Here is a 26,223-nt window from a genome sequence, read left to right as displayed (position 1 = left end):
TGGCAGGGCTGAGATGGGGTGGAGGGAGCCCGTGGGGTGCTGTGGGGCTGAGATGAAGGCGGGGAGCTCTGGGGCCTGGCAGGGCTGAGATGGGGTGGAGGGGGGCGCCCGGGGGGCGCAGTGGGGCTGAGATGGGGTGGAGGGGGGAGCCCGTGGGGCGCTGTGGGGATGAGATGGGGTGGAGGGGGGAGCCCGTGGGGCGCTGTGGGGCTGAGATGGGGTGGAGGGGGGAGCCCGAGGGGCGCGGTGGGGATGAGATGGGGTGGAGGGGAGCCCGTGGGGCGCTATGGGGCTGAGATGAGGGTGGGGAGCCCGTGGGGCGCTGTGGGGCTGAGATGAGGGCGGGGGGAGCCCGTGGGGCGCTGTGGGGCTGAGATGGGGTGGAGGGGGGAGCCCGAGGGGCGCTGTGGGGCTGAGATGAGGGCGGGGGGAGCTCCTGGGGTGGGGCAGGATAGGGCTGAGATGGGGGCACCCCTGGGGCAGAGCTGAGTTGGGGGGGGGGGCCCTGAGCGAGCGGCTGCTGCCGGGCGCCGGCCGAGCTCGGCAGGGGGCAGGCGAGCGAAGCCGAAGCCCCGCCCCCAAGCCAAGCGCAGCTCCCTGCCCCCCGCCCCGCCCCTCTCACGTGGCGGCAGGTTCGCTGCCTGCGGCCCTAGGCTCGGAGTCTGCGCGGTGCTGGCGCTGCGAGCCGGGCGCGGAGGCCGGGCCCAGGCAGCTGCACGGGTGAGCGGGGGGCGGCAGGGACCTCGGGGGTGCGGTGCGCGGCGGGGGGGCGCTGTGGGCGGGGAGCCCGGGGTGCAGTGCGGGGCGGAGGGAGGTGCGGGGGCGCTGTGCACGGTGGGGGCAGTCCGGAGGCGCTGTTGGCGGGGGTGGTGCTCTGAGTGTGGGGAGCCTGGGTGCTGTGCACGGGGAGGCAGGGGTGTGCTGTGCACTGGGGGCGCTGTGTGTGTGAGAGAGCCTGGGGTGCTGTGCACCGAGGGGCGGGGATGCTGTGCACGGACGGGGGCGCTGTGTGTGTGTGTGAGAGCCTGGGGGTGCTGTGCACGGCGGGGGGGGAGCCTGGGTGCTGTGCACGGGGGAGGTACGGGGGTGTGTGTGTGTGTGAGAGCCTGGGGGTGCTGTGCACCGAGGGGGCGGGGGATGCTGTGCACGGACGGGGGGGGGCGCTGTGTGCGTGTGGGGAGCCCGCGGGCGGGAGGATTTTCAGGGGCGCCCCGGGCAGGTGCCTTGGACGTAGGTGTGGGTGCGTGTGCCGGGCCCCTGGGGGGGGGGAGCTCTTTGCACGGTGCCGGTGGCTCTGCGGTGGGCTCTCCGGTGACTGCGTCCTGCGTGAAGGCGGTGATGGGCAGCGGACCCCGTGGGTCTGAGCAGAGTGAGTGCGGGGTGGTGGAGCGCTTGTGCAGACAGGAGCTGTAGGGAGGCATGTTCCGGGGGAGGTGGGCGTGTGGCCCCCTGGTCCCTGCTCTGGAGCGGCTTGCAGGGAGGAAGGACGGGTTAGGGCAGGGCCAGCTTGCAGTTGGAACCAGCAGCCTGTGTAGAATCAGAGAATCTCAGGGTTGGAAGGGACCTCAGGAGGTCATCTAGTCCAACCCCCTGCTCAAAGCAGGACCAATCCCAACTAAATCATCCCAGCCAGGGCTTTGTCAAGCCTGACCTTAAAAACTTCTAAGGAAGGAGAGATTCCACCACCTCCCTAGGTAACCCATTCCAGTGCTTCACCACCCTCCTAGTGAAAAAGTTTTTCCTAATGTCCAACCTAAACCTCCCCCTCTGCAACTTGAGACCATTACTCCTTGTTCTGTCATCTTCTACCACTGAGAACTGTCTAGATCCATCCTCTTTGGAACCCCCTTTCAGGTAGTTGAAAGCAGCTATCAAATCCCCCCTCATTCTTCTCTTCTGCAGGCTAAACAATCTCAGTTCCCTCAGCCTCTCCTCATAAGTCATGTGCTCCAGCCCCCTAATCATTTTTGTTGCCCTCCGCTGGACTCTCTCCAATTTATCCACATTCTTCTTGTAGTGTGGGGCCCCAAACTGGACACAGTACTCCAAATGAGGCCTCACCAGTGCTGAATAGAGGGGAATGATCACATCCCTTGATCTGCTGGAAATGCCCCTACTTATACAACCCAAAATGCCATTAGCCTTCTTGGCAACAGGGGCACACTGTTGACTCATATTCAGCTTGTAGTCTCCAGGCCCTTGCAGCTGGGCCGGAGCGGGGGGGGGGCACTGTGGGTGCAGGTGACAAGCCCAGTAGTTGTCTAGGCAAACTGAACCTCGCGGATCTGTGTGTTTCTTTACACTTCTCCACCCTCTTAGCTGCGATGGAGATGATTTTCCCCTGGAACAGAGGTGTGGGGGGGTCTAACATGGCATAGAATACTACAGATCCCAGTGGGAACTGGTGCTGGTCATAGCTAGACACTTCAATTACAGAGAGAGGTTTCTTCCTGGGTAGCAAGCCACAGGAAGTGGGTTTCCCCAGTGACTACCAGCGCTACAGCAATTTAATGGTGGGTACAAGTGCTGAATCTAAAAAGGGTTTGAATGCAAACTGGATGTACCCTTAGGGGATGTTTGCATGGCAGCTGGGTGTGAACAGATTTGCACTAGTGGGGCTTGAGCCAGTGTGCTAAAAATAGTGTGCATCTGGTGGTGCCCCTGGCTAGCTCACCTGAGCTCAGATCCCGGCGGTCGGGTGGGCTTGAGAACCCATGCTGCCACATCCACGTTGCTATTTTTAGCATGTTCGCTTGAGCCTCAGTTGGGTTCTGTCTCCCCATCCTGAGAGGCTCAATCCCAGTTGCAATGTAGACACACTTTTACCTGTGTGCCCTCTTCTACAGGGGACTTGCATGTGGTTTCCTCATATGAATCAGTGCTTGATTTGATACAGTAAAGTCCACTGTGCCACTGGATCCTCATGTAATAGACCCAGACTGGAGGCAGATTCATATTTAAGAGTTTCCAGGTTTAGCACAGTGACATTCAATTTATTTTTAGCTAAGAAGCTTTCTAAAAAAAAAAATTGGCTGTAACAAGCCTTTTGGCACCACACAACTGTGGCTTTGTTTTCACAAAGACCTTTCGTTCCTAATTACTCTTAATTCTTACAAAGTGCCTCTGACTGTCCAGATGATCGGATCGTCTTTCTGTTAGTTCCATGCTCTGGCTGTTTTCTATAGGAGGCGGTAAAGGGAGGATTCCAGACACTACCGCTTGTAGTTTTTAGGTATTTAGTAGGGCTGTCAAGCAATTAAAAAAAATAATTGCATGATTAAATAATAATAGAATACCATTTAAATATTTTTGGATGTTTTCTACATTTTCAAATATATTTATTTCAATTACAACACAGAATACAAAGTGTACAGTGCTCACTTTATCTTTGCTTTTTATTACAAATATTTGCACTGTAAAAAAACAAAAGTATATTTCAGTTCACCTAATACAAGTACTGTAGTGCAATCTCTTTATAATAAAAGTTGAACTTACAAATGCAGAATTATGTACAAAAAATAACTGCATTCAAAACTAAAACAATGTAAAACTTTAGAACCTAAAAGTCCACTCAGTCCTACTTCAGCCAATCACTCAGACAAACAAACTTAGTTACAATTTGCAGAAGATAATGCTGCCCGCTTCATGTTTACAGTGTCACCTGAAAGTGAGAACAGATGTTCTCATGGCATTGTTGTAGCTGGTGTTGCAAGATATTTATGTGCCAGATGTGCTAAAGATTCATATGTCCCTTTATGCTTCAACCACCATTCCAGAATACATGCTGATGACAGGTTCTGCTCGATAATGATCCAAAGCAGAGTCGACCGGTTCATGTTCATCATCTGAGTCAGATGCCACCAAGAGAAGGTTGATTTTCTTTTTTGGTGGTTCAGGTTCTGTAGTTTCTGCATCAGAGTGTTGCTCTTTTAAGACTTTTGAAAGCATGTTCCACACCTTGTCCCTCTCAGATTTTGGAAGGCATTTCAGATTCTTAAACCTTGGGTCGAATGCTGTATCTGTCCTTAGAAATCTCACATTGGTACCTTCTTTGTGTTTTGTCAAATCTGCTGTGAAAGTGTTCTTAAAACAAACATGCTGAGTCATCATCCGAGACTGCTATAACATGAAATATATAGCAGAATGTGGATAAAACAGAACAGGAGACATACAATTCTCCCCCAAAGAGTTCAGTCACAAATTTAATTAACACATTTTTTTTTAACAAGTATCATCAGCATGGAAGCATGTCCTCTGGAATGGTGGCCGAAGCATGAAGGGACGTATGAATGTTTAGCATATCTGGCATGTCAATACCTTGCAATGCTGGCTACAAAAGTGCCATGTGAACGGTTGTTCTCACTTTCAGGTGACGTAAATAAGAAGCAGTCAGCAGTATCTCCTGTAAATGTAAACAAACTTGTTTGCCTTAGCAATTGGCTGGACAACAAGTAGGACTGAGTGGACTTGTAGGCTCTAAAGTTTTACGTTGTTTTGTTTTTGAGTGCAGTTATGTAACAAAATAAATCTTCATTTGTAAGTTACACTTTCATGATAAAGAGATTGCACTACAATACTTGTATGAGGTGAATTGAAAAATACTATTTCTTTATTTTTACAGTGCAAATATTTGTAATAAAAATACAAAGTGAGCGCTGTACACTTTGATTTCTATTACAACACAGAATGCAATATATTTGAAGATGCCAAAAAAATCCAAAAATATTTAATTTCAGTTGGTATTCTGTTGTTTAACAGTGCGATTAATCATGATTAATTGTGTGAGTTAACGGTGATTTAATCTGCAGCCTTAATATTTAGCAGTAATCTGGGGCTGAGTGCTTTTTTGTGTGTGACACTTTTATATTGGCACACTTCCTAGTGTAGATGCAAATATATTGGCAAAACTGCACTTTTGCTGGTATGGTGTTTTTCACTTGGAGAGGGGTGTGTGTGTGTAATCTGGAATAAGTGATACCAGCAAAAATGCAAAAAAATCCACACTAAGTATGCTTTGCTGATACAATATGCCAGATTGCTGTGCTGGCAAAGCACTCCTAGTGTAGACATAGTTCCAGTTTTCTTGGGGAATTGGTATAAGCTATACCAGGAAGCGCACTATTTGTGGTGGTGTTTTCCAGGTATAGGCTACATCTACACTAAGAGGGGCTTTCTGGTTGGCTAAAGTGGCAAAACTGAAGTGTAGACTAGGCCTGAATTTTGGAGAAATGACTTCAGGAGAAGCAGTCATATTAAAGTCTTGTAACTTGTATTTGTTTAAAATAGTGTGATACTTGCCAACAATGCTGCTGTTGAGCTGATGGGTGGTCCTGCAGCTGCTGTGAGTGTGGACTGGAAACGGGGAGGGAGTGTTTGCCTGCTGTTGAGCGTTGAGTTTTGTGGAAGTGTTCTGGAGGGGCTGGAAGTTTGTGCTGGGTGGGATAGAGAAAAGGGGTGGATTTGGGCTCTACAGCTGTTAGGGACTGATGCATGATGGTTCTTTTATTTTACGGTTCCCCCAGGAGCTCAGATTAGAATTGGGGACCCATTCTGCTAGGTGTTGTCTGCAGAGAGAAGCCGGGCTCCTGCTCTAGAGAATATACCGTAATATCTTATGCCTTGATGCTGCAATCTCAGATATCCCTGAATGCCTGTACTGAGTTCTGTTGACTCCACTGGGACTCAGTGCAGGTGTAAGGGTTTCCCCCAGAGATCAGCTTGCAGGATCAAGCCCTAGGAGGCGTGATGTACAGAGACAATAACAAATACTTCTCTCTCAGCTTGGTTAAGCCTTTACTTGGAAGTGGCTAAGGGAGGCTCAGATGGGTAAATTGCTTGATTAGTTGAATGTTCCTAAGCTCTGGAATGCTGACATGAAAGTGCCTTGCCCTGCAGTGGTGTCACAAGACAGTTCCATTGTGACTTGGCCAGGGGGAATGTCTCTGAAATAGACCTGTCATATGGATTTTAGATACATATACATATGGGTTACAGCTGTGCAGACATGCTGTTTGCACACACTGTGCTGTATAATTAGAGTAACAGTAGTTATCTGAAAAAATGAAATGCTTCATTAATGTTTCTGATGTCAGAATATTGCTGTTTATTTTAACGTCCCATGACTTCATTTCACTGTTTATGGTCAGAATAATTTAGACAGACTGATACTGTTAGAAGTGTATTGAAGTTATTTTATAAAACATCTCTCATGACGAGTGCTTATGGAAACGAGGTCCCTGTTATGTTGGCTTCGGACAGCATAAGAAAGGCCGTACCGGGTCAGACCAAAGGTCCATCTAGCCCAGTATCTGTCTACCGACAGTGGCCAATGCCAGGTGCCCCTGAGGGAGTGAACCTAACAGGCAATGATCAAGTGATCTCTCTCCTGCCATCCATCTCCATCCTCTGACAAACAGAGGCTAGGGACACCATTCTTACCCATCCTGGCTAATAGCCATTTATGGACTTAGCCACCATGAATTTATCCAGTCCCCTTTTAAACATTGTTATAGTCCTAGCCTTCACAACCTCCTCAGGTAAGGAGTTCCACAAGTTGACTGTGCGCTGCGTGAAGAAGAACTTCCTTTTATTTGTTTTAAACCTGCTGCCTATTAATTTCATTTGGTGACCCCTAGTTCTTGTATTATGGGAATAAGTAAATAACTTTTCCTTATCCACTTTCTCAACATCACTCATGATTTTATATACCTCTATCATGTCCCCCCTTAGTCTTCTCTTTTCCAAACTGAAGAGTCCTAGCCTCTTTAATCTTTCCTCATATGGGACCCTCTCTAACCCCCTAATCATTTTAGTTGCTCTTTTCTGAACCTTTTCTAGTGCTTCAAGTATAAGATGGGCAGGAGCTATGCAAGTCTTCATCTCTCTCTGCGGATGCACCTCAGTTCCCACTTGCAGTATCTCTGCACTTCTGGTCTTTGATTCCCACAGTGGCTAATCCTTATGGAAGCTGGGTGCCTCCTCTCAGATGATCGTCACTCTCAACTCCTACTGAATCTATATGAGAGCAAAGGGTGCTTAGCACCTTGCAGTATGGGACCCCACAGCTCTGCTAATGCACCTCAGTCCTGCCCTGCAGCTCTCTTGTCATTCTAGTCACGGGCAGTCTCTTTTGAACACTTAGTTGTGTGGGTGAATTTCACCTTTTTCTAAGTGATGGGAACATAGAAACACCTTGTTCTGAAGTGTTCTCAACACCAAAGTCACTTTCCCAAATCATTTAGAAAACTGTTGCCCGTGTGAAATTGTGATGATAAAACAGTTCTTCCTGCCGAGTTTGTTTATGAGAGTTTGACAAATCTGGAAGGAAATGCTCTTTGGAGAGATTGCTCCCCTTGCTGCTGGGCCAAGTGGTTTTCAAATATTAAATCTGAGTGCCGCAGCATGGTTCATTATAGACAAGTGCATTAATAATAGATTGCTAAGCCGAGTAAAGCAGGAGCACAGATAAGGTTTGTTTGTTTTTTAAAGAGAAGTGTAATAGCTTTGGAGCTACTAATATGAAGAAGAGCAATTCCTTTTGGCTTCTGTTGTAGTTGTTTATACACATTGCTGCGTCCTTTCTCTTATTTCCCTCTACTGAAAGGTCCTTTGCTTCATGCTGAACCCAGTAGCTTTGCAGTTCTCTCCTGCTAGCCCACTGGTTGGCCCCAACAGTGATTGGGGCACCCTAGTGCCAGCTGAGGTGAAATGACACAATAGAGCAAGGTGGCCAAACTTATAGACCCTCTGAGCCGCATATGACGATCTTCAGAAGTTGTAGAGCCTGCCGGGACTCGGGGCTTCAGCCGTGTAGGGTGCGCTTGCCGGGCTGAAGCCCCGAGACCGCCCTCCCTGCTGGGCAGAAGCCAGGGGCGACGTGTGTGTGGGGTCAGGTACCCCTCCCCCAGCTTTTCCAGGATTTGCTGGCCCTGCTCAGTCACGTGGTGCCGCAGGGCCGCTTCCCTCCATGGCAGCTGCTGGAGCTGGCAAGCTGGGGGCTGCGGGCCTGTTCTTCCCACGCAAACAGCTGGGAGCTGCAGGGAGAGCCACTACCCCTTCCTTCTGCTCCCAGCTGTTTGCCTCTGGAGCTAACATCTGGGAGTTGCAGGGAGGGGCCACTGAGGAGAAGAGGGGACACGACTCAAACTGTTGCCCCCCCCTCCCACGCTCTCAGCAGGCCCCAGTCATCTCTGGCAGAAGCTCCTAGCCTCACCACCCCGCTGCAGGATAGAAGCAGTCTGGTAGGTGGAGAATGGAGGGAGGAGTCTCCACGAGCTGCACTTCAACTGCAAAAGAGTCGCAGGCAGCTCCCGAGCAGCAGTTTGGCCACCCCTGTAATAGAGGGTTGCTGTCCCGAAGAGCCCACCCTCTAAATAGGTGGGACAGGCAAAGCCGGGCATAGGGGCGGCAGACAGTGGTGAAGTGTCTTGTCCATTGCCTTGCGGTAGGTGGCTGGCAGCTGGGAATATAACACAGGTCTCTAGAATTCCAGCCTTGTGCCCTAGCCACTGGGCAATATGCTCCTCATCTTTTTAATTTGTAACAAACCTATTTGATGGTGCGCTTGGCATGCTGGTAGAGATGCATTTGGTCCACTGTCTGGTTTAAACTCCCTTGCAGCCAATGGAGCTTACCCTAGGAATGAATCTGGCCTTGTTAATTTGGAAATGTTATTTAATTGGGCATATGAAGCTTTAAAGCAAGATCCCGAGTCTTGTTTTTGAAAGCCAATTGTCGTGCAGGGAAAGGGAAGCTTTAAATCATGCAGGGTGCAGTGTATCAGCAAGAGGCGAACAATGCCTATTGCGTATCTCTCCCAAAAGAAGGAAGTGACAGGAATGCCAGCACCAGATCTTGTTGAAGAGAAGTGAGATATTCGCTGAAGGAAAAACTGGTTTGTTCTTGTGGCGGTATAGTGGTTTGGCCACTCAAGTTTCACGCTGTGCAAAATCTGGCATGACATGGTTTCTTTTTTCTTGTCTGAAATCAACAGAGAGAACTGTCAGAGTAATTCTGCTGGGCTGACATCTCTACAGATGCCAAGGGACAGGCAGATTAAATTGTTTACCAAGATTTGTTTTCTTTCCCCCAAAGCAAATACTGTAAAACCAAGTGACATTATTGCTAGCCTGTTTGGCAGCTCTGGAATCTGAATTCCTTTCCTCCTGCACAGAACAGGTGCAGCATGAACAGTGCAAACCTCCCTTATGCTGCCCCATCAACCTGACCTTGAATAATTCACTTTCCATGCCATGAATGGTGTTGATTGCAATATTGGCGTCTGCCTGGAATCCCACCAATTTATATCTTCCAGGCCAGCAAATAGCCATCAGATGGTAAGGACTTTTTAACTGATACTAATCTAGCTTGTATTTGAACTTGTGATGTATAGTTGAAAGATTACCAGACCCCTCAATATAAGACAAATAAAAGCCTCGGATGTTGAAGGATGTGCGTGTTAAGATGTTTTGCTGTTCAAATACATATAGTCTATGACTGTAAGCATGTAACGCAGTTTAACTGTCTGTTACCTTGGCCTGTAATTTGCAGGGTTGCTATTACTGTGAAGGTAATAATTGGAGATATACCTATCTCCTAGAACTAGAAGGGACCTTGAAAGGTCATTGAGTCCAGCCCCCTGCCTTCACTAGCAGGACCAGTTTTTGCCCCAGATCCCCAAGTGGCAACCTCAAGGTGGTAACCTCAAGGTTTGAACTCACACCCCTGGGTTTAGCAGGCCAACGCTCAAACCACTGAGCTATCCCTCCCCCCGATCCTGGAGTTTTTTGTTCAGTATAGAAACAGCAACAAATTGTATTCTTTGGATTAGTTTTGTGTGCCCTGAGGCAGTGCTGACAAAGAGAGAGGTTTTCATCAGGTTAATTCCCACCCCCTTATTGTCGGGAAACAGATTTATATCAAACTGTTATAAAATATATTTTAAAATACATTATACATGAAAGCTGTGATGGTTGAATTTAAAAAAAAAAAAGTGTAGGCGTTTGGAGTAGCAGCTCCATTAATTTTTTCCCGCTAGTATGAGTTGTCACTGGATCAGATCCTAGCCTAGTAACTAGACTATCCAATGGTTGGAATGCATTGCTGCAGCCTGTCACCCTTTGAGATCAGCGCTCATAGCAGGACTGAAAAATAACTGGGGCAAATCCATCTAGTGCTGCAGGGCAAATTTAAGAACAGAGGAGGCGGGTATGTAAGTAAGATGCAGTAGCAAGCTCTGCCAAGCGACCCTCATCCAACTCTTCACCAGCTAATGGTGGTTATAGTGTTTCCTTCTGTTCTGTGCCTTTGAACCTTCGGACGTTTCTTGCTGTTTGCGCTGCAGGGGGAAAAAACCCTCCATTTGTTAAAACGAAACCTTTCCAGACCAAGACCACGTGAGTCCCTGGCTCCTGGTCGTGAATCCGCAGCTTGTCTTGTGTTGACAGCATTAAAGATCAGTAACTGTCAGAGAAATAAAGTTCCCATTGTTTCACTGGATAATTTATTTTGAAAGCCGATAGACCTTGTGTCTGCTGTATTGTTCCTTAATGCTCTGCCTAAAGATGCAGGTTTACCACAACATAGTCAAGCTAGTTGAATTCTGAGCTATCCTGGAGCATCGCAAATTGGCTGATTCTGTTAGTGTTTGTTTAGTGCTAGCAATGTGCTGGATGGGCCACTCACAAATATTGTTAGTCCCTGTCCCCAAAGAGCTTATAAAACCTGGACCCATTCTGCCATCACACGGGGGTCATGGGCAGAGCAGGGACTCGAACCCAGGTCTTCTGAGTCCTAAGCTGGTAGCCTAGCCACTGGTCCATAATGGGGTTGGCTCTGGCTGCAGTTCTGCAGGGGGGCTACTCGTACAACAAGAGTGACTTGTCTGTAATAGCTGGGACTTTCATTGCAAGTTAACTGCAATTTGCAATGTGTCACTGAACAAGCAGTAAAAAAAGCAGACAACGCCTCATACATTCACTTTGTTCATCGGTTATGTTGACAGTTGTATTTTGAATTATTAATGGTGCTCTGTTATTCAAGGTTAGCTGGGAAGCAAGAGTGATCCTTGTAAACTGTTTGTGTGATGGGGACATTGGTGTGTAGATTTTTAAAAGCACGCAGATGAATGGCAGATGACACAATGCGCTGGACATAATCTGCTGGCTGTCCTCTGAGATGGGCAGTTCAGTAGATGGGACAAGTAACCCTTGTGAACTGCCGAAAGAGGCTAAAGGTTCAGAGAACGCTGTGCAAAGCGGTGTTTCATGCTTAAGGGAGTTGGGTTACCTGCAATGAAAACTCCAGTGGAAATCTCTTGCTGAGGATATTTCAGTAGGTTCCAATCCTGCAGGCCACTCCACAGGTTTCTGCCCACGTACAAAGCAGCTTGCCAGGATCAGACCTTAGCATGGAACAATGCGTATGGGGGAAGAGGGACTATAGAGGTTCCAGTGAAGAGTTGATTACAGTATAGAAGTACCTTCACTGAAAGAAGATACCAGGTACTAAAGGGATGTTTAATCTAGTGGAGAAGGGCAGAACAAGTTGCTGTGTGATGGCTGCACATTGAAAGAGGTTTGCAGTATTCTTACCTGGAGGTCATGAGACTGTGGATCATGGTGCCTCGGTCCCCTCGTCAGAGACCGTCTCCCGCCAGTTGGAGATGCAGGAAAGCCTGCAACAGTTTGCATGTACACGTGTAGGGAGGAGTTCATCGTGACCTCGACAGTCATTGATCCAGTGCCTGCCGTCAGTATAGTTAAAGCCCTGGCAAGTTCCCCTTCTTTCTAACATAGACTCCAGGCAGCAAAGGCAGGAGCAAAGCCGGCTGATCGGGATTCATGTGAACTTTACACTTACAGAAGGTGTCAGAGTGGTGAGAAAAAGTGAACAGAATTAGCAAAGATGTAACCCTGTGCATGTAGAGAGAGCAGCCCTTCTACCCGTAATGCACCACTGGAATCTTGCTGCGTTCTTGCAGCAGCTCAGGCAGATGCTAAATTCTGTGGAGTTGTCAGCTGTTCTCTCCTGTTAATGAGCTGAGCAGTATCTGTTAATAGGCATCCCTCTCCTGTGGCATTTGCTCTTTTCTCTTTGTTGAGTGAGTTGCCTCTTCATAGCTGATCGTAAAAGTAACAGCCTATAAACTCTGGCGAATGTTAGATGTTTCCCATTGTATGGAGGTTATTAGTTTCAGAGACAGTGTGTTTGACCAGTGTATTATTAAATCATTCTGTAACATTTATGTTGCAGTAGCATCCACTGACCTCGGTTGGGATGGAGGACTCTGGGCTAGGTGCTGTGTGAACCAGTAGATATGGACTCTGACCCAGACGGCTTGCAAGTCAAAAACATATGTTTAGGGAGGGAACACTTGAAGGAAGGAGAAAGAGAACTGTTTTCACTTGCATGGCAGGAAGTGACCTATTTCCTCCTGGAGCACAAGTGATAACTCCACCAAAGCCAAACATTCCTTGCAGCCTGTCATAACGCTTTAGAAATGAGGCATTTGTCTGTGTGATCCTGCATGCATGGCCGACAAAAGGTATGTGAATTTTTGTGGTGAAGAGCTGTTAAAAGATGGAACTATTTGGCTTCATCACAACAGAATTAATACAGAGGATATTAACTTCAGACCAACAAAATTACTGTAAATAAATGTATTAGTCTCTAAGGTGCCACAAGTACTGCTCGTTCTTTTTGTATAAAAGAAGGTAACTTTTCCTGTCTTGTCACTGTGAACTGATTTCCCTTCCACCCCCCTTTTTTTTAAATCTAGGGCATTTGTACCATGCTCTTCACTGTGGGCTTGCAGTTACAAAAGCTACTTTAATGATGATCTCTGTGTCTTCTCTCCCTTCAGTCCCTCCATCGTGGGACTGTTTGTCTTGTGGTGGGAAAGCTAGAAAGGGAGTTTTTGCCTTTTGCTTGAGAGCGGCGAGATTCATGGTCGTTCCGATCCCCCATGAAAGAGAATTCTGCGCTCGTTAGGCTAGCTCTCTCATCAGTCTCACCTTGGAGGTTGACGGTTTCTTAGGAACTGAGTGATTGCTTTGGGTGGGGACTGCATAGAACCCACTGTGGTGGGCCTCTGAGTGCTTCCAAGACACACGTAGAGGGAGATGGTGCTTGTGGGGGTGCTGAGAGGCTGTCATGTTTAGACAGCTCAAGCCAGTGTGCTTTGAAGATGACTGAACCCAATGTTCAGCAGGGAGCCAAAGTAATGAGCAAAGGACTGGGATGTGCATTTGCCAGCCTGTGTTAATAGCAGGGTGGCTGCTCCGTTTTGAATCAAGCGTCGAACTATTTCTGGGTCAGTTTTCTGTTCCTAGGTACAGCGTGCTGCTGCCATTGAGCCTAAAGATCACAGATGCTCATATCACTGTGGCCAAGTGTGAATTTGACAGTACAGGGCACAGTCTGATTGTCATCTGAATTGCGCTGCTGTTAAATTACCCCTGGCACGTCTCCCAAGGAGAAATCGCCCTTCTGGGATTCTCTTTGTTCCGATAAAGCCTGTCTCTTCTGTCCTTTGCCCACGGCCATGATTAGGTGGGTTCTGCAGCTGCTGCTCAGTGTGTGGCATTTACTCATGGTCTATCCTGGCCTGCAGCTCTTCTTTGCATCTCAACCTGCTGAGATTTGACCGGGGAATGCTCTTCTTAGAAATTGCAAATGCTTTCCAATCTAGAAGGCCCTTCTGCCTGTAATGGGCAAGGAATGAGCATCGTTTTATACTGATCCTTTGTCAGTTATTGCCTGGTTTAACCTACATGGACAGGATTCCACCCAAGGTATATATAAATGGTGCAAACTTATCCTGATTTTCATGGAAGATTGATCTTCTCAGTCTCTATCAGGTCCTATCTAGTCCATCCCCTGGCCAAGGCAGGGTGGTTCCCCATAGGACTTTTTCTAATCCTTTGTCCAGCCCAATTTTAAGTTTCCATCATTTCCCTTAGGAGACTGTTCAGTAGCCGGGTAGACGTCACTGTTAGGAAGCTTCACCTGCTATGTTTATGCACGTGTTGTGCTGCTGTTTGCCTAGCTCTTAATTCTAACACATGGTTCTAGTGATACTGATTTAAGGAATATATTTTAAAAATCTTTTCTTTGGCTGTTAACCCTCCTCGTGATGCAGCTTTATAAAGCCAGGGAAATGGTCGCTCTTGCTGTCCGGTATAATTGGAAAGTAGATACATAGCTGATGAGAGTATTATACTGTGTGCTGGGCAATTATACCATGTGCTGACCTGAGAGTAACACCATCCTATGGCTGTTTGAAGGTTTACCTAGTTCCCAGTGGGCTGGTGGCCACTCCCTCCTCTGTTTGTACCTCGCCTCTGTCCTGTGCTCACAGAGACCCTGGCTGTGCACAGTCTTGGCTCAGGAGAGGTGAGCGTAGCTGCTTCTAGAGCCGGCCATTCACCCAATAGCGGGGGGTTGCAGGAATGATCCATTTTCTCTTTCCCTTTCCAGCTGCTACCTCCACAGCATTCCCAGCCCCCTGCCGCTCCTAGGGCAATAAGGGATTTGAATTCAGATCCCACTGAGTTAGATTCTTAGGGTACATCTCCACTGCAATAAAAGAGCCATGGCATAGCATAGTAAAGTTTGTATCATTGCCAGTAGCTCCAGGGTGGGTCTTTTAAAAGCATATCCTCAGGAAAAGCTCAGCCCTGTGAAGTGCTGAGCACTCTCCCCTCCCATTGATGTCTGGAGGAGCGGTGCTGTAGCACCAGACCCTGTCTTCTGGGCATTGCTTAGCGGTTAATTACTTACCCCAGATTAAATGGGGTTTTTTTTTGCCTTGAATCCTGCAAGCAAAGACTGTTCAGTCCCATTGTTATTAAACATGAAATTGCCCTTGCTTCATTGTTAATCTGATAAAATGTTCCTTGACGATTCCCATCCCTCAGGCTAGGCAGCTGATAGACAGTAAAGCTACTCGCTTTCAGCTTTCCTGCCTTCCTTTGTCTGGCATGTAAAACAAGACAGACAATGTTTAGGAGGAATCCCGAAACAGAAGCCCCATTACCCAGCTTGCTTACATTCAAAACTGGACTTTAGTGGGAAAAATATTAGATGCTGCCTTTCTTCTAGGTCAACGCTTTAAAAATTAGGCTCTGAGGCCCATACTTAGGGCGGTAAGTAAATGGCCTGATTTTCAAAGGGTTGAGCTCTTGGCCTAGCACCTCTGAAAATTTCAGTTTATAAAAATGTGCAATGCAATCTTCCGAAAACACCATCAGACTTTCTATCCAGTGATTCAAGTTGTTAAGGGAGGCAATTTTAAAAGCACAGAGGCAAAGCATTGCCGTGCCTTTGCTAGTCAGAGTTTAGCTTATCAGTATGGAAAGAATCTTACAAACCCCTAACCCTTTACTTCAGGCTGGGTGGTTCAAAAATAAACAGCCCCATCTATTTACCCGTCAGTTTCACTTTCTGATTGTCCTGTGCACAGTGCCACAGGGTCTGGGTTTCAGAGTCTGCAGGAAGAAGTTCAAATTAAAACCGCAAACTTCAGTTTTAGGAACTGAAGGAAATCATTTTAATAATGCTAGGTTTTGTAAAATCCTTCCGAGGTTCAAACCCTTTATCTTCGTGAATGACCATCGTGCCCAGAAAAATGAAGGAATAATTGCACTGATTCTGGGTTGGGTGGGTATTGTGTATACTTAGCTGCTGGCCGTTACGGAGATACATTTGGGTCTGTCTGAAGGCAGAGGTGCATGGCCTAGGTCAGGGGTTCTCAACCTTTTCCTTTCCAAGGCCCCCCCCAACATGCTATAAAAACTCCACAGCCCACCTGTGCCACAACAATTGTTTTTCTCCATATTAACTTCTACAGTTGGCATTAAGGAGTAGGAAGCAGGGCAATTGCCCAGGGCCCACACCACGGAGGGCACCGTGAAGCTAAGTTGCTCAGGCTTCAGCACCAGGTGTTGGAGCTCAGGGTCCCAGGCTGCCTGCATGGTGGAGCTTCAGCTTTCCGCCCTGGGTCTTGCGAGTCTGATGCCAGCCATGCTTGGCGGACCCCCTCAAACCAGCTTGCGGCCCTCCAGGGAGCCTTGAACCCCTGGTTGAGAACCACTGGCCTAGATGGATTGTTGGTCTCATCCAGTGTGGCTCCTTCCAGTCGTCCTAGCTTACTGGTACTCTTCAATCCCGTCCCTCAGCATCCCCTTCTACTTTGGGTACTGGGCCAACGCTTCCCATGACCTTCAGTCTTAACTTGCATCCCCCTCTGTGACCTGCACTACTTCTGAGCATGTTCCCTACTTGCCTCAGATTGTATGGTGCTTCTGTAGTTTGGCTGAGCAGAGACCGAGGTTAGTGCCAACTATCTCATTTTGCTTTTGTACGTGTCGTCGTTGTGACCTAAGCAGGAGTTGAGTCCAGGGCGTAATACGCTACAGAGGCAGTATGGTCTTGTGGTCGGAGAGATGAGACCTGGGTCCCAGTCCAAGCTCTGCCACTGACTCATCATGTGACCTTGGGAAAGTCATTTCAAACTCTCTGCTTCACTTTCCACCTTTATAAAATAGAGGTAATTCCAAGCCACTTTTGTAAAGCATTTTAAGAATGTCCAAGCGCAGCATTACATTATTGATCCATTACCTGCGCCTAATAAGTAGTGTGTAGCTTTTTGGTATTAAGTCCGACTTTCTTGTTTTGCTTTGTGTTTTGGCCAAAAAAGCCCGAAACAAAAAAATCCCAAACCCCTTACTGAATAAAAATAGAATGAAATGAGCAAAAATAACTTGTTTAATAATTTTCAGCAATGTCTTCATATCTATGGAAGGAAAAGGGTTTTTTCCTTGCAGTCTGTGCACAGAGATTGCTTAAGGCAATTGCAAATTAAATTTCCTTGTCTACATATTTATATGCCACGTACTGTAACTCATGCAGAAGAGCTTAATTTTGTGTGTTTTAGCTTTACAGATGTAGAAGTTCTCTACCCCAAGGAGCCCAGCATACTAACACACTTATAGATTCTGCTCCTACCACCTGCTTCTGTCATATAGCATTTAGGTAATGATGGAAGGCCTGATATTTTTCATAGCACTCACAACCCTCACTGAAACTATAGATGCTCAGCACTTCTGAAAATCAGGTCCTCGACACCACTGGTATATACTGCTTAGCCTGTCTCTCTCCATTTGAATGTGCCTGTTGTCAGAGAGTTTAGCCCCCAGCACTACAGTATTTGGAAGAATAGCATCAGTGCCATAGGGTAGACGACTGTTTCTCAGCCTTTTCAGGTGGCAACTCTGTATGTAAGTAAAATGTTTGTCGTCTTCTTACATTTACTATAAGAGTAAAAACTGTTATCAATACTAACAGTGATATGCCTGTATAATTTATTTGCATGTGTGTTTGGAGAGGTTGACTGAGAATACTTGACTTTGAAAGGTCAGGGTGTGTAGGAAGTGAGTCTGTTTGCTTTAGCATGTGATAAAATCCTTGCAAACCTCCCCCCCCAATTCTTATGTGACCCTTCACCCCCGGGTGTTGCGTCCCTCTGGTTGAGAAATAGTGGGTTAAACCAGTGGCTCTCAATCTTTCCAGACGACTGTGCCCCTTTTAGGAGTCTGATTTGTCTTGCGTACCTCCAAGTTTCACCTCACTTAACAACGACTTGCTTACAAAATCAGATATAAAAATATAAAAGTGCCACAGCATATTAGTAATGAAAAATGGCTGACTTTCTCACTTTTCCATATAATGATAAAATAAAACAATTGGAATCTAAGTATCGTACTTACAGTTCAGTGTATAGTATATAAAGCAGTATGAACAAGTCATCGTCTGTATGAAATTTTAGTTTGTACTGACTCTGTAGTGCTTTTTAGGTAGCCTGTTGTAAAACTAGGCAAATATGTCGTTGAGTTGATGTGCCCCCTGGAAGACCTCTCCGTACCCCTGGTTGAGAGCCACTGGGTTAGACAATCTGAGGATATTTCCCCTTGCTGTGGCCACGTTTTCCTGACTCTATAATATTAAGTGACAAAGGGTGATTAATAATACTTTATATAGCACCCTTCGTTCGAAGAACTCAGAGGATCTTTACAAGCCGTACTTAAACCTCAGACTCACCTACCCCTCTGGAGAGTTATGCTTAAGTGAGGCCTTTTTTGACAGTTGAAAGGCTCAGATACAGCATCTAGAGACATCATTTAATGTCTCTGTAACCAATGGAGTGAGACCTGTCTGTGTGACAGCAGCACTAAGATAATGACAAGTTGTCACTTGCCAGGGCAACGCATACGCTTTAGCACACGCTACTCCATGCATTTAATTACGCAGTTAGCTGCTTGCTTTTCGTAGGTATCTCTTTGACAGGCAGGGCCGTCTCAGCTGTCAACGTTTTATATGGACCAAAGTTGGCTTAATTTCTTTCCCTGAATTTTCGGTTGATGCCCAGTAACTAAATCTCATTGCACATTTGCTGCATGGTTTGCTGCCTAGCAGAGACACAAGGTGGGTGAAGTATTCTCTTTTACTGGACCAGCTTCTGTTGGTGAGAGAGAGAGCGAGAGCTCTGCTCTGTGCGCCTCGAAAGCTGGTCTCTCTCACCAACAGTAGCTGGTCCAGTAAAAGATATGACCTCGCTGACATGGCTACGACAGCACTGCATATCCCTGGCTAAAGCTGTCAGAGGGAAGCTCCTTATTGCTAAGGAGCTATTGATACTTCTTAGATTGCTTTAAAGAAAGCTTTGCTGAGAAACAACCCTGCTAATGTTTCCTAGTTCCTGCATTTCTCTGCTGTTGTGGTATCACTGAGACCCCACACATGGAAACTGGGTTTGTTGCTACATACCTGTGCCCCGCTTGCTGCTTTTGCCTCCTGAAGCCATAATCTTGATTGTGGCATCATTTGTTTCCACAGCAAAAGAGAATTAATTACACCCTCATGCTCTCCTAGAATAGAAACACCCAACTGCCCTGCTTTTATTATTTGTTCTGTATTGTGGTGGCGCTGCAAGTATCAAGTGTGAACTCCTCAAGCCTTAACGTGGAGTCACAGACAGTCCGCTTGGGCACTCTGGTCTATCTTGCCACTCAGGCAAGCCTGCCTTGGTGATAGATTGTCCCTTGCACCAAAAATCACAGCAAGATTCAGGTCACTCCCAGTCCCAAAGGACCAGTCACTTTCCCCAGGACAGTTGTACCTTAGATCTCTCACGGAAGACAAGGCTTGTAGCCAGTCTTGTAATAAACTAATTAAAGATTTATTAAGTAGGAAAAAGAAGTGAGTTATTTACAAGGTTAAAGCAGGTAAACGTGTCCACACAAATTAGCTACAGGCTTCGTTTCCAAATACGTAATAGCTGCTATGATACGCGAGCTCTGTATGCCCCTTAGAGCTAACCCAAGCCAAGCAGCTTGGGGATCCCTTGCTTATGCTGAAAATTTTGCCCTCTCCAAATTCCAAGCAGCACAGTAATAACAATTTCTCCTTGACAGGAATTTTTATTCCCTTCCTTTTGAGTTCAGGCTGTGATGGGACGAGTTTTTGTGCACGTCCTCTCTTCATGGTGTGGGGAAAGCAATCAGTCTTCTGCCCACTGATGTTCCACGGTGGCTTGTCTGATGCGTATAGGCCTTGTTTTGTTGGGCGGAAGATGACATCTCTTGTCGTGAACTAGTATTTCACACTTGGTAATGCTTCTCTCCTGACTGGGGCGGGTAGAGGGATGGGGAGGAGGGAGGGTTCCAGTTTCATAGCAAACTTTTATAGTTTCAAAGCAAACATTGAAAACTCTTATAGGATACAGATATTGTAAGTGAGGTAATGCATGCAGCAGTTTACAAGCATTTCATAAAGTCTAAACATTAAACACATTCTTATAAACCTAACATTTATTTTAACAATGCTAACTCACGGGGAGCCAGACTGCTTTCTACCTGAGCATTTGTCAGTGTTCAGTGAGGCCAAAGGGCCTTGGCGTAAGTTAACGCCTGGTCTGCCAGTGTCACGATTCTGTCCCACGCTTTCTCATTGGTTACATTCTCTTCCCCCTTCCCACCTCGCTGTTATGTCTTTCATTCAAGTTGAAGCATCTGATTCCATGAGCAAACGGAACAGCTTCTGGGAGAGGTAACTGATGTGTTAGTGCAAGGAAGAGAAAGAAGAGCAGCTTTCATGTTTCTTCTGTCTTTAATGATTGCCACAGACTTCCAAGGTGCACTTAATTCTTAGCACTGAGATGCATCTTTCCAGCTCAGTTAGCCTGGTCATTTGTTTTTGTGCTGTGGGAATGGCTGCTGTTGACTTGGATAAAGGCAGTCTACAGATTCTGCATGTTGCAAATAGAGAGGAAGGTAATGTTGATATGCAAAAAGGCAACCTAGATAAAGGAATTGGTGTGATCTGATTTACAATGTAAATGCAACATGTGATGAGTGTCTTAAGTTTGGCAGCTGATTAAAATCCATGAGTACATTATTGTGTTAGATGACATCTAAGCAAGTTTGCGTATGTTTACCAAAATGTGTTATGAATGGGATTAGCCATTTTCCACTTGTTTAGTATAACTTTTGCACTCTGCAGATTGTGTGGAGGCTGATGGTAAATGTAACGCTTTCATCCTAACTTGATTAAGGCGGATGAGTCACTTGCTGATCTTTTCATGCATGCTGTAGAACAGCTGTTCATAATAGAGAAAAACCTTTGGGAATGGGGAAAGTTCTCCTTTGTAAAGCAGTTAATATTACAAGAATACAAGCGCTAGAATAAATATGCGCACTCTCTAGCCTTCTATGTGTCATTCCGTGTGTGTGTGTGTAACTTTTCTTTGCAAAGGCTGGAGGTGGTTTTGCATAGTTGACTATCTAGCATGAGCCCAGGGATGCTGGAATAACTTGTATAGTGGGAGTGCTGAGAGCCATTGAACCAAACTGTAAGCCCTGTATATGATGGAAACCACTTCAAGCTTGGGGATGCGGCAGCACCCCTAGTTCCAGCACTGATCCACGAGCCTAATTTTCAAACAGTTAAGGTGCACTCAATGCATACTCAATACCTAACTATTGTGTGCAGTTACACATCAATCTGGTAGTTGTGTGCACAAGTGACAGCTATCTGGGAGCAGAGGTCCCAGGGTAGAAGAAAGAAAATCTTGAAAGGTTTGTGAATCCCAGGGCGAGAGGAATTTGCCATGATAAAAGGAAGAACAACTAGGAGTACATTTAAGAAAAGGGAAATTTACAGATTATCAAGAAAAGCTTCCTTGGTGGCGAGGTCTATTAGTTTGTGGGCTAACCTCCCATGAGAAGTGATGAAAGCTCCATTGCTTGGCACATTTTAAAATTATTCCAGACTCTGGTCAAAACATACAGTAGAGAAGAATGTTGCACTGACAGAACGATGCACTAGGTGGGATCTAATCTATTATTTCGTTCTGCGTATCCTAATTCAAAAATAAACTCCATGTGCCACGCATACGGGCATAATGTGGGTGAGGAGCATGGTAGTGGCAGAACGATGCTAGCCATTTCCCCAAGCGCCGTGCTTACTATATGACTCTGTTCGCAAATGCTAGTAGAGTCCTATCAGCAGTTTGCTGCTTGCAGTCTTCATACTTCCTTACCACCCAGATAGAGAGTCTGTCCAGGAACGGCAGGTACCAAAACACCTTTTGTATTACTCTTGCTGTTCACATATCGCATCATTCCCATTTCAAACCCCATGAACCCGCGGTGCAATACACTGTAGTAGGCTGGCTAGAGAATGCAATTGACTGTCGTGCGTGGCAACATTTCTGTAACACCTTCTTCCAGGAATCTGAGGCCTTTAGTGATTTTAATTAATGCCTCCACAAATCCTTGTGGTATGGGGAAGTGCTGTTACCCCATGTAAAGGATGTCAAAACAGCAACAGAAGGAATCTAAGCTAAGGGACTTCCCTAAGGCCTCACAGTGAGTCTGTAAACAGGGACATTTGGTGAGGGAGATGCCAGCTTAATTCCACTGACATACTTTGGATTAGAAGAGTTTTCTGAAGGGATGTGGTGGAACAATGGCATATCTTGGTTGTTGTTTTTTTTCAAGAGTGCCCTCCTGCAGGGGCGGCTCTAGGCATTTCGCTGCCTCAAGCACGGCAGGCAGGCTGCGTGCGGCGGCTTGCCTGCGGGAGGTCCGCTGGTCCCGCGGCTTCGGCGGACCTCCCACAGCCGTGCCTGCGGGAGGTCCAGAAGCCGTGGGACCAGCGGACCCTCCGCAGGCAAGCCGCCGAAGGCACCCTGCCTGCCACCCTTGTGGTGCCGGCGGAGTGTCCCCTACGGCTTGCTGCCCCAAGCATGCGCTTAGCGTGCTGGGGCCTGGAGCCGCCCTTGCCCTCCTGACTGGCAATGGAATCACATCATAACACACTATTGCCATGGGTGTTTATGTATATTTGCATATAGCCTGGGAGATGATAAATTGGCATCAGGAATACCACAGAGATTGGCACATTAGTGACAAATGGATCTGATGATTGCTTTCCAATGTAGAGTCAGGGCTTGTCTCCAGTTGGTTTTACTCCATAAATGTAGTGTTTCCTTTAAAACTCCCCATGAAGTGGAATGCGTAGAAAGATTAACACATGCCTTTCTCTTTTACTTCTAAAAAAGTCTCCTGGACTTTAGGGTGAGTATAATTTGGTGCTTAACTGGATGCTGTCACTTTTCAAAATTAGGTATTGAGCAGTCAGTTAATGAACCCAAGTTCAGAGCCAAGGGTCCTGCAGTGATGCAGCAGCCAACCCGTGCAGGTTCTCAGCATGATGTTTGGATGCCACTGGTGTGTTCAGCCCTGTGCAGATTTGGAGCTGCCCAGGGCCCTTGCCACTGAAGGGTTAAGAACTCTGTGCTAAAAACAAACCACACCTGCAAACAACTGGTTTCCACTTTGATCTAAATACACACAAATCTGTTTGAGTGCTAAGGACTCTATTGTTCTGCTGTCAAAAGCATAGTTGTAGCAGAGGGGGATTTTCCTGTCTTCTGCTCCTTATGTATTAATTGCGAACACACAGAAAAACAAACTAAATTATCCACTGTATTGTTGGCCCTGGAAACTGGAGCCTTCCGTGAGCCCCCAAAAATGTGCACGCAGCTGACAGCAGCAGTGCAGGCTTCCTCATGCAGTGTACTGTGACGTGCCTCAGCCTTGTGCATGGGATAACCAGCTCTGCTCTAACAACGAGGAGGTCTCCAGGCCCAGTGCCCGCTGGTGGTGGTGAGGTGTGAGTTTTGCCCATTGGGAAATGAATTTAAATCACTAACTCATTTCACAAAGTCCTCTGGCCGGCCATTGAACGGCAAACAATGTCTAGTTATTACTAGCACAGGCTGTATTTGAATGAGTCACCTAGAGTGATCAGCTCCATCACTTAGCTCATTATCAATCCCATTTGGAGGGCCCTTCAGCTCCTAGATGATTGAGTTGGAAGGGCCTTCTATGGTCATCCACTTGTGCCCCATTCCATGGAGTAGGCTCAAATGCTGCTCTAATCCCACCAGGACTCATTAGGATGGTGCCATAATTGCTTGAGTTTAGGAAAGGCTGGTCTTTCTCTGCTCATTGGGCCTTGCTGTGACGTCTTCATGGATTGTCTTGCACCTAATTGAAAAGGACTTTCACTGCCAAATTGCACCTTGCTCCTGGTGACCTCATCAGATCTCCTACACTAAGCCTGATCAGGCTGGGCTGGTATTTGGATGGGAGACTCGGGAAGTGGAGCTGGTTCATTCTCTGGGTGTTACTTTTCTCACGGAGCTCTGATGGCCTGGGCTGCTGCTGCTGTTTTGGAGGAGTCCTCAAAGGCAAAGTCCTATATGCTTATGGAAGCTGAAGTCCTCGCGGTCCTTTTTGGCAAGAACTGGCCCTTGACCAGATTCCAGTGTGGGTAACTACTGCCAGTCTACATTCTCCCTATGGTTTCAGCCAAAGTACCCTTCATTTCCAGCCTGAAACACTCCTGTAGTGTTACTGTGCGCTGTGAAACTGCTGTAATGTTCTACCGCAGAAGTGGCTGCAAGGGATTCCTATGTGCCTAGTTTGTTCAGTAACTGTGGACTGACAGGCACTGTGATCCTTGAATTTTCTTTGCATGGTGCAGCCTATTTAATAGCAGAAAATTAGCTGATCCTCTTATGGAAATAAGACAACGAAGATGACGCATCTCTGCAAGATGCTGCAAAGGGCCTGAGGGGCACTCTTCCTGCGACATTTTTTAGCAGGAAGGGTGTACAAATTGTAACAAGCCTGGAATAAAAAATACATTTTGTTTTTATCTGAAGATATCATAGGCCCATGTTGTTCCTTCCAAGGACTTCTATTATGAAATTAGTGTTCCTTCCATTGTCTAGTTCCTTCTGGCACGTCCAGCAGTGCAGTAGGATTGAAATGTTAGCTGTGCTGTCTAACAGAATCACATCTTAGTTTCTGCGATCTGGCCTGGTTTGGGATTTTTCTCTTTTGCTGCCTGCCCCCTTCCCAAGCCTACTTCAGAGTTTGGGGAGGAGGCGGGGGAAGAAAATAACCAGAAATAATCTCCCACATGCCCCAGTGAGTTTAAAGCTGCCGGGGCTGTCAAATGTTGAGTAATCTTCTGGATTCAGATACACCATGGGTTAGCGAATGGCGGGTAAATCTGTTTTGTTTTCCATGCTGTTGTTTTCAAGGTAAGGCTTAACGTGAGAGAGAATTGGAAGGGGAACTTCTGGCTGCAAATATATTTCTGTAACTCACCATGGAATCTCTTCTATCTCTGTACTAATAACAAAGCTCGATACACAGTAGAGATGGACAGCTCAGGTTCCTTACCTGTTCTTGCAGGTGTGCATGGGACATTAGGTTGACTGGGCTGTTGGCTCTTTATTTCCTTTTTGGAAGAAACTAATGATTTTAGGGATGAAATGTCAAAGTTGCGGGGGAGGCGGGGGGAAACGATTGAAATACTCTTTGTTGAAATAAATACCATTGTTCCTTCTGCCCCTATCTGCTGGCTCTGCAGTGTAATGGAGAGAGAACAGAGATGGATTGATGTGTGCACTGATATAGTGCCATGAACGTGAATAGCAGTTCACAGAACAAATAAGACATGGGGCCAGACTCTGATCTGTGAGCCTCTGGTGCAAATCTGGAGTCACTCGATTGAAGTTGCTGTGGATTTACAACAGCAGAACTGAGATTAAACTGGGATCTGCTATTTGTGCATCAGAGATCTTGCAATGAAAGTTAAGACCTGAAAACAAGTGATAACAGACAAAAGTGGGATGTAGGAAGGTGGTGCAAAGGGATGTAACTAAGCCAAGGTATGGTTGCATAGCCTTGTTGTATAAAAGCTTTGGGTCTGGATAATTTTTTAAAATGTTCTTTGCAATGGACATGTTAATGATGATGATTTTAATCAGTGGAAAGTAGTAAATTACTGACATTTGGTTTTCTGCTCAGAACTACTGGCCACGTTCACGTGCATGATATTTTTTTTAAAAAATGCAACTTGAGATGGAAAAATATGCATCTCTGGATCAGTAACTTCAAGCCCCACACCGCATCATGCGCAGCAGCGAGGTGCCTTTTAAAAGCATGAATTAGAGGGGTGTCTGAGCTCTCAGAACAGAGGTTCCGTGTCTCTGGAGTTGGATGCACAGGATTACTGAAAAGTACTGGAAAACCTTATAGAGGATTGCGTTTGCTGTGATGTGGGGTTGGGTGGCAGAGGCCGTCCATCATGAGAGTGATGCTAATTGGAGTGCTGAATGCCCTCTGCATCAAGGATGAGGCTTTGGCGAAAGGTGTATTAAACAGGGGCTGTGGCCTTCTCAAGTGCTTCCATGACAGCTGCCGTCTTGTTTGACACCGGGAGCCACCACAGCTGAAAGCAGGAGTGTCTTCCGCTTGAGCGGAGGAGCCCGGGGGCTATACCAGACTGGCATCCTCCGTGGGTCAGATACAGAGAGGGGGAAGTGTAAGGTGCCCTAACAAGTGGCTTACATACATCAGCATGTGTGTGTAAGATCCCGGGCTTGATACTGAGTCATCTCTCCCTCCTCGAGGCTAAGCTCTGGGACAGGGGGTCTCAAACTGGGGGTCAGGACTCCCTCAGAGGGTTGCAAGGTTATTACGTGGGGAGTTGCAAGCTGTCGATCTCCACCCCAAACCCCGCTTTGCCGCCAGCATTTATAATGGTGTTAAATATATTAAAGTGTTTTTAATGTATATGGGG

General features: G+C 46.7%; 1 protein-coding gene across 4 annotated transcripts in view; it reads left to right on the top strand.

Moving 5' to 3' along the window:
• The first annotated feature begins 610 nt into the window (after nt 1-610).
• Nucleotides 611-26,223, top strand: part of KIAA0513 (KIAA0513 ortholog) — an 81,319-nt gene continuing 55,706 nt past the window's right edge. For 2 of the 4 annotated variants that reach the window (XM_039503196.1, XM_039503191.1), the window contains exon 1: nt 611-720. The gene's annotated coding sequence lies outside the window, so the exon portion shown is untranslated. Of the gene's footprint in view, nt 721-24,470; nt 24,677-26,223 lie in introns of those variants that run through there. The other 2 variants (XM_039503192.1, XM_039503193.1) reach the window with 2 other exon arrangements.

Source organism: Mauremys reevesii, linkage group 16 (genome assembly GCF_016161935.1).
Source record: "Mauremys reevesii isolate NIE-2019 linkage group 16, ASM1616193v1, whole genome shotgun sequence".
NCBI classification, from domain to species: domain Eukaryota; kingdom Metazoa; phylum Chordata; order Testudines; family Geoemydidae; genus Mauremys; species Mauremys reevesii.
The sequence above is the reverse complement of the archived record's forward strand: the minus strand, read 5'-3'. Positions and strand labels throughout refer to the sequence as shown.